This window comes from Anser cygnoides, chromosome 3, assembly GCF_040182565.1.
Source record: "Anser cygnoides isolate HZ-2024a breed goose chromosome 3, Taihu_goose_T2T_genome, whole genome shotgun sequence".
In the NCBI taxonomy this organism is placed as follows: Eukaryota; Metazoa; Chordata; class Aves; order Anseriformes; family Anatidae; genus Anser; species Anser cygnoides.
The window spans coordinates 17,659,886-17,670,889 of record NC_089875.1 but is presented as its reverse complement, the minus strand read 5'-3'; positions in this window follow the sequence as shown (position 1 = coordinate 17,670,889).

The following is an 11,004-nucleotide window of genomic DNA, read 5'->3' as shown; positions in this document are numbered from 1 at the left end:
AAGGTGTGAGACTGATCTTCAACACAACCGTCAAAGAGCCAAATTTGCAACCTAAGTGTCTCCTGTATCACTTGAACAAGGAGAATAATGAAACAAGTTCTGAGCTGCTATGAGTGAAGTCCTTTCTGGATTTGAATCAGTGGGAATTGTGTCATTGATATCAATGACAGCAAGATTTCACAGTTCCCCTCCTTTAAATAAGTACATACAAAATCTTAGAAGTAAATCACAAGTTTAAAGGCAATGTTTAATGCAAGAATAATCTAGGTAAGCATATTGACACAAGAATACTAATTGTTCACAAGCTTTGCCTTTTCAAATGTAAATGGGAGGTTGCTTGCAAACTGGATTTAATGGTTCATTTCTGATGGTGAACCATAAATGAACATTTTTATGTGAGTTTGGATATGGGGAAGAATACTTGGCATTTGGCTTGAGCACTTCAGTGGCAGGGAATCTATTCTTCTAACTGTCTGGATGATGTGCCTGGTGAAGTGTGCATAGGATAGACTTCAAAACTGTTCAATAAGCTTTCTTAAAACCTCCAAAATTATTTTAATTTCTGAGCATATGGAAAATAACTGAATAAGAAATATTAAATTTGGGGGGTAGCTACACAGTACAAGATTTTTCAGCATTGCTTTGCTAATGTAACTGATTGAGTACAAGATGTGTTGCTTGCCATTTCCCGGAATAAAAAAATGAGCTGTTGAGTCTTAATGCACTATTCCAATTATGGTTATAAAATACTGAATCGAGTCATTCTTTAAAAAAAAAAAAAAAGAAAAAAAAAAAGAAAAAAACACCACTTGCAATAGTACTTGGAATTAAACAGTTCAACAGAATTAATGATTCCAGATGGGCTTGTATTTGGCACTAAGAAGTGTGTGAAAGGAAACATTTTAGGGAACTCATTTTAAACCAGAATTTTGAATGATTTATAAAAGTCCTTGAAAGATTTTTCACTAGTAAAAATGCCCTTTCAACCTTTGCACATTTGGAGCTAACAAAGGAAGTGACACTCACTCACTGAAAATCTTGGCATTGGTGAAAAACACACATATGTTCACGAAGAGAAATGCCTGAAACGGTACAATTAAAAGCCTTAGCAAAGTCAGGTTCCCAACACACTCTGTGTGCCTTATTTCTCTATTAGTAAAATAGGAATAATAGCAGTTTGCTACCTCGAGAGGGTACTGGAAACAGGAAATCTTTTGTGATTGCGGATTACATTGATGGTACTGATACCTATAGAATATGTTGGGAATAAAAGCAGCTTCTATTTGTAATTTGAATCTTTCTTTAGGTCCAGGAGAGACAAGACACTGGGCCAAAAAGAGCGAGGTCTACGTTCGACAAGAATTATTTTAGTACATAATGTTGGGCAGACTTGGGAACACTGGAAATAGGTGAAGGCAAAGTTATAAGCTCTTACCCAAAAGTAAATGTTATCTAACTCCACTGACTAATTGTCTCCCTTTTCAACAACATCCTTGTTATAACCACAAAGTATCTATAAGACATTTAGCTCTCTTAAATGCAAGTCAGCAGCTGGAGTTAGGAAAAGAGTTGGCATCATGTGGTCAAACAACCTCTTTACTGGTCACCAGTGATTCATGGATTATATTAAATGGAGGAACAAGAAAACAGATTACACACACTTCATGTGTTACATTAAATCAATTATTAATAGACAGTTGGACATTTTACTGACTTGTACTCTGTTATGAATTTGTAAGAATGAAAGAATGATGAACAGCGAAGCAGAAGATAATAGACTGCCCCAAACCACTTTTTTTTTTTTTTTTTTAACTGATTATGGTTTTAGCCTAGTGTCACTTAATGGAAATTACTGAATTTCCACATCCTGCCTCTTCTATGATTTACAGTCCGTTCCTTGATCAAGACTTAAGGGAGGATGTCTTTTGCAGGGGGAGTAAAAACAACAACATATGGTTTCTGTCTCATATTACACCCATTTGTAACCTACAGATTTAGCTTTCTTTGTCCTACAAAGCCTGAGGGATCCCTTGGCATAACTAGCTCCTGAATGCCCCAGAACCTTTCTCCTTGCAAAAGTCCCTCTCCTTTATTCCACCACCTCACAACTTGCTGCCTAGTAAAGTCACAGTCTTTATTTGTGCACCTAAAACTGCCCAATTATTGATAATTTCTGGGCCCAAGTTCAACGAGTCTGTTTGAAGATAATAGTTGCTCTGCATACACAACTTCCTTTCCAGTGAGTGGTCCAGGCTCCTGAGAGCTCATCTGTTTCAATGAATACATGGCATTCTTATTTACCTGCTTTAAAATGTTAACAAATGTTTCCACAGGCAAATTACTGGATTTCAAGACTTGCTAGAGCCATGATGTGTTGAGTGTTGCATGACTTTATTGTGTAAGTGTCATCATCCTTGTTACGGTTTAAAAGCAGATGCTCACCAAGAGTGAGCCTTTAGTGTTTCAAGATTTATGAGGATAAACTGAGGAAAATGGGGTTGTTTCGTCTGGAGAAGAGGAGGTGAGGGAAGACCTTGCTGCTCTCTACAATACCTGGAAGGGGGTTGCAGCAAGGAGAATGTCTGTCTCTTTTCGCAGATGACAAGTGATAGGACATGAGAAAATGGTCTCAAGTTGCACCAGGGGAGGTTTAGATTGGACATTAGTAAAAATTTCTCCACAGAGAAGGAGTTCAATCATTGGACAGGCTGCCCAGGGAAGTGGTGGGGTATCCATCCCTGGAGGTGTTTAAGAGATGTGTGGATATGGCAGAAACGGACATGGTTTAGTGATGGGCTTGGTAGGGTAGGTTGATGGTCGGACTTGCTGATCTAGAAGGTCTTTTCTAACACAGACGATTCTATGATTCTATGATTTTTAATTCAATCTTAGTGGCAGCGTATCTCATCTGCACCTTCTATTAATTGTAAATTTTAGAAAGAACATCACAGTTACCTTTCACTTTCTGAAATTTCCAGGCCTTCACTTCTTTCGCCTTTACTGTTACATGAATTTGAAAAAAACAGGTTGCATCCTACATGTTGGATCTATGAATGTTTATTTTTTTGTCCACCTATACTGAGACAGGTTCTGATGCCCTGCACAACTGGCAGTGCTTCTCTCGTCAGGCTGTACTTGCTCCTCTCATCTGCCTTGGGACCTCTGGCCACAAACACCTCACCTTTCACTTTCATCATGAATTTTTCCTCTTTAAAAGGGTTTATTGGCTTACTGTATTGCTTCCTGTGCAATCCTTCTTGCAATCCTTCTGTTCTTGTTCCTGTTCTTGTTCCTGCAATCCTTCTTGTTCTTTCTTGGGTTTTGATCTTTTATAAAAAGGATTGGCAGCAATTCTGATCATGCATCTTTTCTACTCCCTTCCTTCTTCAGTACCTTCCACGAAGAGCATCATATTGTCCATTGCTTTGTAACTTTTCCATCCATTCAACATGCTCGGATGAATCTGTCATTCTGGTGTTTAAACCAAAACTCATCCAAGACCATGGAAAAATTCCTAATTCCCTCAGCTGCTGGGCCTCATAAACTTGGCACTGGTTAGTCCAAAGCTTTGTGCCTTTTGTATAATTATTTAGAAGTTTGCAAAGTCAGGGGAAAGTTAAGTGTTACACAAGTGGAATATCAGGGCTTCACAGCCCCTCTGCATAGCTGTAAATGAGTTAGAAAACTCAGAAAATCTGTTCTGCTTGGTAAAATAATACTAACAATTTGGAGTTCATGTTGGGCTTAGGCAGGCAGAGCAAAGCACCAGCAACTCTGCCTCGGAAATGTACAGAGAAAAGCCAAACCTCATAAACATTTCCTTTCAAGGAAAATAGGTTTTGAAACAATGTAAATACAGACACTGCCAAAAAAAAAAAAAAAAAAAAAGTTTTTCTTCTATGGAAGGACCATCCAGGATGGAGTATTTTTTTTTCTTCCATTTAGGAAATAAGGAGGTCTATAAGAAACTGGTCAAAATCTATCAGAAGCAAAGTAGTCTGGACAAGAAGGGGAATAATCAAATGAAAATTAATCTTTTCTTTTTTAGGATTGTAGGAGCTGTCTGTGAATTATTTTGTGTTTTAAGGTCTAATTTTCTGACAATAAATAGATCTGTTTCAACAGAGAATTTTCAACCTGTCTTTACATCCTTGTGCACTGTAGCAGATGCTAACACTAGCATTTCTCTTATTTACAGAAATAACTCTGGATTTGAATGAACCACCTGGACAAATATGGCCTTGCTGTTCTCCTTTGCTAAGAGATACAGCCTTATTTCCTCCTTCTTGACTAAGCCCATGATCAAGGTGTCAGCTGAGACTTGAATCCCACAAGACCCTATGGCAGCCTGACCTGCTTTTAGCTTACCAAAATCTGTGTTACACAGTTATAACACAAACTTCAGGTCTGCATATGCACAGCATTACTTCATTCCAGGGATATATCTTTTGCAATGTTTTTCAGGCTTGAGGAAGAGGCTTTAACTGTTCTCTGCTGGCTAGAGAATGAAAGGACAGCTCCCAGCCTGCTCCTTGGTTGTGGTCTCAATCAAATCCTGGCTACTGCAACTGGAGATCTAGAGATGTGAGATCCCCAAAAGGGGAAATTAAAATGTGGAAGAGGTTCTACTTCTAAGGCAGATCATGGGCATTAAATAACTATCTGGGCATGCAGGCACACAATGCCTGGGTTGGAGGAAAAGCTACAAACCAAATCTGATTGCTTATTTATACATTTTTTATTCTTAAAAACGTAAATTTGCAGCAGGACCACACATGTGTCTGATATGCCAAAAAAGACATTTGAATAAACTTGCAAATTATAAAACACACTAGAAAGTGAAGCTCACTTCTGCTTTCCCGGTTGCCTAGGTGACTAACAAGGGATAAATACAGTTCTTCTTATGTCTATTCTTAAATCTTTAAGACAAAGAGCTTTTGACTTGGTGTTGCAAGATGTGAAGGTGTTTCAACAGCCAGATTTCACAAGAGTTGGACCCTCCTCCTTTCCCTTTGCTTGTATCACATTTCTGCTGTGAAGGTCACCTTATAGTCACTTCTGAACACCCTCCAAACCCTGCAAGGGCTGGGAGCAGGGACTGTCCCTGGGGGTGACCAAGTTCAGTGGTGAGCGTGCTTATAAGTAAAGCTCACGCTGGTTAAAAATACCAAGTCATATATAATTATCTGTAATGCCATTAACACCCTGTAAGCGTTAGAGCAGCAAATGGTGGTTGGCCATGAGAAAGAACAGATTGCTGGGCTAGAAATCAGGATACCAGACTGCTGCCTCTGGCTTTGGCACCAAACAGTATAACCCTGAGCTAGTCAACTCATTTCTAATCCCTCCCTTATTTTTTCTTTGTCATGCCTATTTAGAGAGTATGTCCTTTGTGTCAGGGATAGTCTCTCCCCTTGCATTTGTACAGTGAATGGCACAGTAGGCCTCAATCTCCAATGATGGCTCCAAGATACAGAACCTTCACGAGGAAAGACTTCTGATGCAGAAATCTTCTTGTCTGATAGCTTCAGGAAACTCATTTCTGATACCTATTTTCCCTTCTCCATTCTGAAGATCTCAGACTGTTTGTAAGTGAGCATCAACATGAGGCTGGGAATAGCTGTTGCCCTTATTCAACAGATCAAGAAACAGAAGTACAGAAATGTGGAATTATTTTCTCCAGCTCATACAGCAAATGGGCTTTTTCCCCCCTCCCTCTCCAAATTCAGAAATACAAAGATACAAAACATTAAAAAACATGAAAAGAAACACAAAATCCCAGAATATCTTCGAGTTTTTACTTCCTGCTTCCTCTCCCTCTTCATGGGCTGGCAGAAGCCACCACATCTGCAAGTATATGCTTCCTTTCATGTACTCCCCTCTCCTTCCTCCCTGCTTCTCTGCTGACCTCTGGAAACGCTCTGGGGATTACCTGAGCAGCTCTTATCCATGCAAAAAGTCTCTTCTTTCCAGAGACAGCCACTGAACATGCCTAATCCATCCTGAGGTTGTAGATGCCTGTATCTACCTAGCCCTACTTAGCCATAAATTGAAGCTTTTACTGTGAGACTTCAACATTCACACATTGACAGTAATCAGACTTTGTTGTTGTTGTTGTTGCATGTTTCTGACCGGGAAGCAAAAAGAACATTATCACCCTTCGTTTAACCTCACAGCTCCTCAGAGGGGGAAACTAATCAGAATAGTGTCTACTTTAAAGACTAGCAAATTGGGGTAAGGGAGTATGGTACATTTTGTTGGGCACTTACAGAATTCTGAGGTACAGTTGGACGATGAAGCAGTCCATCGCCTCACTGCTAACTGGGAGGGGAAACCACCCTCCTTCGGGCCAAATCCTTCCCACTACCACGCACAGTAAAACAGAGAGCTGCCTTTGCCGTTTTGTGCATTGTGTGTGAATTTGGAGCTGCTTCAAAAAGGAAGCTTAGGAAAAGAAAAAAAGAAAAATTAAGGAAGAAAAAGAGGAAGGAGAAGAGAGAGAAGAGGAAGGAGAAGAGGAAGGAGAAGAGGAAGGAGAAGAGGAAGGAGAAGAGGAAGGAGAAGGAGAAGAGGAAGGAGAAAAGGAAGGAGAAAGAAGAGGAAGGAGAAGAGGGAGGAAGGAGAAGGAGAAGGAGAAGAAGAAGAAGAGGAAGGAGAAGGAAAAGGAGAAGGAAAAGGAGAAGGAAAAGAAAGGAGAAGGAGAAGGACAAGGACAAGGACAAGGACAAGGACAAGGACAAGGACAAGGACAAGGACAAGGACAAGGACAAGGACAAGGAGAAGAAGTAATTTCACACATATTTCCCGGGCTGCTGTTTGGCGTTTCAGCTGCAGCCCGGTGGCACGACGCGAGGCAGCCCTGCGGCGTGCTGTTCGCCTGGCTCGCAGGGACACCTAGCGGGTAGGGCAGCGTGTGTCGGGGGAGGCAGGGAAGAACACGCTCTCTCGACTTCCCACCATGGGCACTATTTCATCTTCTGAGTCATGCGTGTGCCTAACCGAGACTCATGTTATCCTTAGGAATTAGCAGAGAGCTGGGAAGAGTTTACAGCCAAGCCTCCTTCAAGAAAAAAAAGGCTGTAACTTGAGAAGGGGATCTGAACTGCATTACCCAAACTGCTGTTCACTGGAAACTCCGCCAGCCTGGCTTTTGTGTGATTTACTTCTTTGAAGCCTGATATAGTCACAATAAACCCCTACACTGGCTATACATGAGAGCTGAATCAGAGCTGGTGTGATTCATCCCTGGATTCAGTTATGAATTCCATGGGACATCCCATTGGGTCCACTTGTGCTGTCTTGCAGCCACCTACAAACTGCTCTCGAAACCCTGCTCTCAGTGGCATTGCTTAGGCAGGAAAAGCAGTAGGAAACGAGGAAAGCAGTGTGACCATCCATTCCCCCCCAGAATAGCAGGACTGGGCCTGAGTCCCTCCTGCCTCCTCATTGCTCATGGCTTTGCTGGCCCCCGCTCTCAAGCTGTTTCCCAGATTCCCTCCTTGATTGCATTCCCTTAATGCATTTTTTTTACAGGAAAACATTGCTGACTAATACCTTTGTTTCCATTGCAGGTCTATGGACAAAATTTTCCTGGCCTCTTCCTAAGTACCTATCTGAGAAGGCTGGTATGCAGATGCTAGGTCCCAGATTGATAGCATCCCTAAAACTCTCCAGCCTGTCTCAGAAACAGAAGTATTATATGTGGGTGATCTAGTGCAGTGAAAAGTCAAGTCCTCTTATAAGCATGTTATTATTATTATTTCTTTTTTTCCCGGTTGAGATCAATACTTTTGCTCTGCAAACTACAAAATCTGGAGGCTGGGAAGGAACATCCTCCTGCTCCCACTCCGTGGGTATAGACCCTGAAGAGGTACTTACACATAAAATTTTAAGATGAACTGCAGCTTCTGAATCAGAAACAGATTGCCTAAATAGCAGGAAGCAGTTATGCTGTGGACATTTTGAAATCCCACTCTTCTGATCTAATTATGTACTAGCAGTAAAACTGACACAGTTATGGTTATTAAGTCCTTTTTTTTTTTTTTTTTTTTTTCCAGTTTTTAACAGAAGTGTAGGGGTTCTATCTTAGGCTTAATAGGCGCTTGCATCATCTCGGTCCTGTGTGCTATATTAAGGAGCATCTACATCATCATTTTTGTTGTGCTGAAACTGCACACAAAGTCAAATTCAAAGGTTCAGGACTTTCTTTTCTTTCTTTTTTTCTTTTCTTTTCTTTTCTTTTCTTTTCTTTTCTTTTCTTTTCTTTTCTTTTCTTTTCTTTTCTTTTCTTTTCTTTTCTTTTCTTTTCTTTTCTTTTCTTTTCTTTTCTTTTCTTTTCTTTTCTTTTCTTTTCTTTTCTTTTCTTTTCTTTTCTTTTCTTTTCTTTTCTTTTCTTTTCTTTTCTTTTCTTTTCTTTTCTTTTCTTTTCTTTTCTTTTCTTTTCTTTTCTTTTCTTTTCTTTTCTTTTCGCTTTTCTTTTCTTTTCGCTTTTCTTTTCTTTTCTTTTCTTTTCTTTTCTTTTCTTTTCCTCGTCCTCGGCTTTCTGCATAAATTTAGTGGCTTACTCTTTATCAGTTCTTTAAAGGAGAAGACAATTCTCGTTTAAAGAAATTAATACATTTAAAGGAAGGGGTAAAATTGTTAATTTCTGGCAAAGCTGTATTGGCACAGTTTTAGAGTAGAACATATATGTCTATATTCTAAATACTGATGACTGGAAGAAATAGTAGACAATATATTTGATGATTTTTGGTGCTAGTAACCTATATTTGTATATTTAAGCTTGCAAAATACGGTTTATACAAAATTAAGATTTTTATATGATTGCATACACAAATAGATGAAAAAACTGCCAAAGAATTATTGCTAATGACTCAAACTGGAAGTAAATTTCAAAAGAGCTTTCCAAGCAGATGTGCAGAGATCTTTAGGGCTGATTTTAGTCAATATTTGTATTAGCTATTTGGAGGATAAATATACAGTACACTTATAAAACCTGCTCAGTCTGGCAGGCAGGATCATAATGCAAAATGATAAATTGAAGAGATGGTCTCAGATCAACAAGATGAAGTCCACTAACGATAAGTGCAAAGTGCTATACTGCAGAGGGAGATATCAAATGCATAAATACAAAATGGGAAATAATCAGCTCAGCATCAATATGAGAAAATGATCTGTGTGTATAGTGGTTCATAAATTAAGTATGACTCGACAATGTGATTATGCTGCAAAAATTGCTAATCCCACCTGGAGATCTGCTAATAGAAATATTGTGTGTGGAAAACAAGAGATAGTGTAGCTATCATTCTGGATGCTTGCAGTTCTTTAATTGCAATCTGGACACCAAAGTAGATAACACTCCCCATCACCTTCCAGACCTTCCTTTCCCCCCCTGTCCAGGCCCTTACTTAGTTAACATTCTTTGCTGGCTTTCTCCATGAGGAATCACCAACCTCTTCTTCCCTCATCCATATTCCATGTTACTTCACGTCATTCTTTCTCATGAATGATGCCAGTGGAGGAGGTCTCCATAGCAATCCTATAGGCACAGTGAATCCCATATAGGCAGCATTCATTTCTCAAAGGAAACTCTCAGGGACTCTTGCAAGGAGGACATGCTTCTGCAGATGCTCCTGGCAGTTTTGGTCTGAAAAAAGGGAATATCACACAAACTCAGTACAAATGTGTCATTTGCAGGCATAGCTATGCTCAAAGGGGAAGGGGAAATAAATATTTAAGCGAAAGAAAGAGGCAATCCCCTGAGAATTACAGCTGACCCAGTCAAGACAAGAAACTGGTGGGAAACGATTGCAGTGTATTGCCTCATTTTCATGTTGCAGTGAATTTTTGGAAGGTGTTTTTTTTCTTAAGTCATCCAGGGTTGAATACATACAACCATCTCCTGCAGCTGTCAGAGTCAGGCTCCTCCAGATCCAGGTGTAATGCCATGTATGAACAGGTAGGTTACCAAGAATAAAGCAGGGTGGGCCATACGGTGTTAATAGACATGAATATAACATATATTTCAGAAATCACATACAGATCACCTAAAAATTGTAGGGCTGGGACAGCTGCATGAAAAAGCATCTTCTGAGGCCTACCACTAGATGGCAAACTTTAATTTTTAATTTCTGAATTTCCCTGCCCAAAGCTGTGGCCAGGCCAGAGCTGGTGGCTCTGAGCCTGAAGGCCCAGGCCCCTCCACACTGGCTGGGTGCTAACCGGGGCCTCTCCTTCCCCGCCACATGCTGTCTGGGTCACCACTACTTTTCCAGTCAAATGGGTTCTTTTTGGAAAGTCCGAGCCAAAAATTTCCCTGGGGCATACCGCTGACACACACAACATAGTCCTGAGTTGGTTTCCCTGGTCTGTTACGGCTGCTTTCCCCAAATAGCACAAGCCCAGGAAGGCCTGGCAGTTCTCCCGTGCTTTTCCTCTGTCTGAACACTGCTGGTGGTTGCAGTGAGCAAGGACACGGGTGGGGAAGTTCCAAGAGGTCAGTTGGTCTTGGCTGAGGAAGGGAACCATGCTGTGCTGGGTTAGGCCTGCAGGGTGCTGGATAACCCCAATTGCTCTCCTGGGTACCACCAGCCTCCTTCCTTCAGCCCCAGTCCACCCTCTCGTACTCACTGGCTAGGCTGGGTGCACCAGAAAACAGAAATGCTTTTCAAGGCTCAGAACATTTTATAGGGGGGGAAGAAGTCTTTTCTGCCCTTCTCTCCCTGATGATTATCTTGGAAAGCATTAAGAAGTTAAGAGAGCAATTCTAATGAACTTGATATTCTCCAGATTTTTATCAGTCCCCAAGGAAATGGGCACAAACCGTAAACTAGAGTGGTGCCAGCAATGCAAGTAACCTCAGATCTTACTGGTGCGTGCTTGGTGTATCATGATAAATTCTATTAACATGTAAAGTTTTAGACATATTTAAGGAAACTCTAATAATATTGCCTAAACCAACCTTCATTTTCTTGTGAATTTATGAAATGATTAAACTTCCCCATC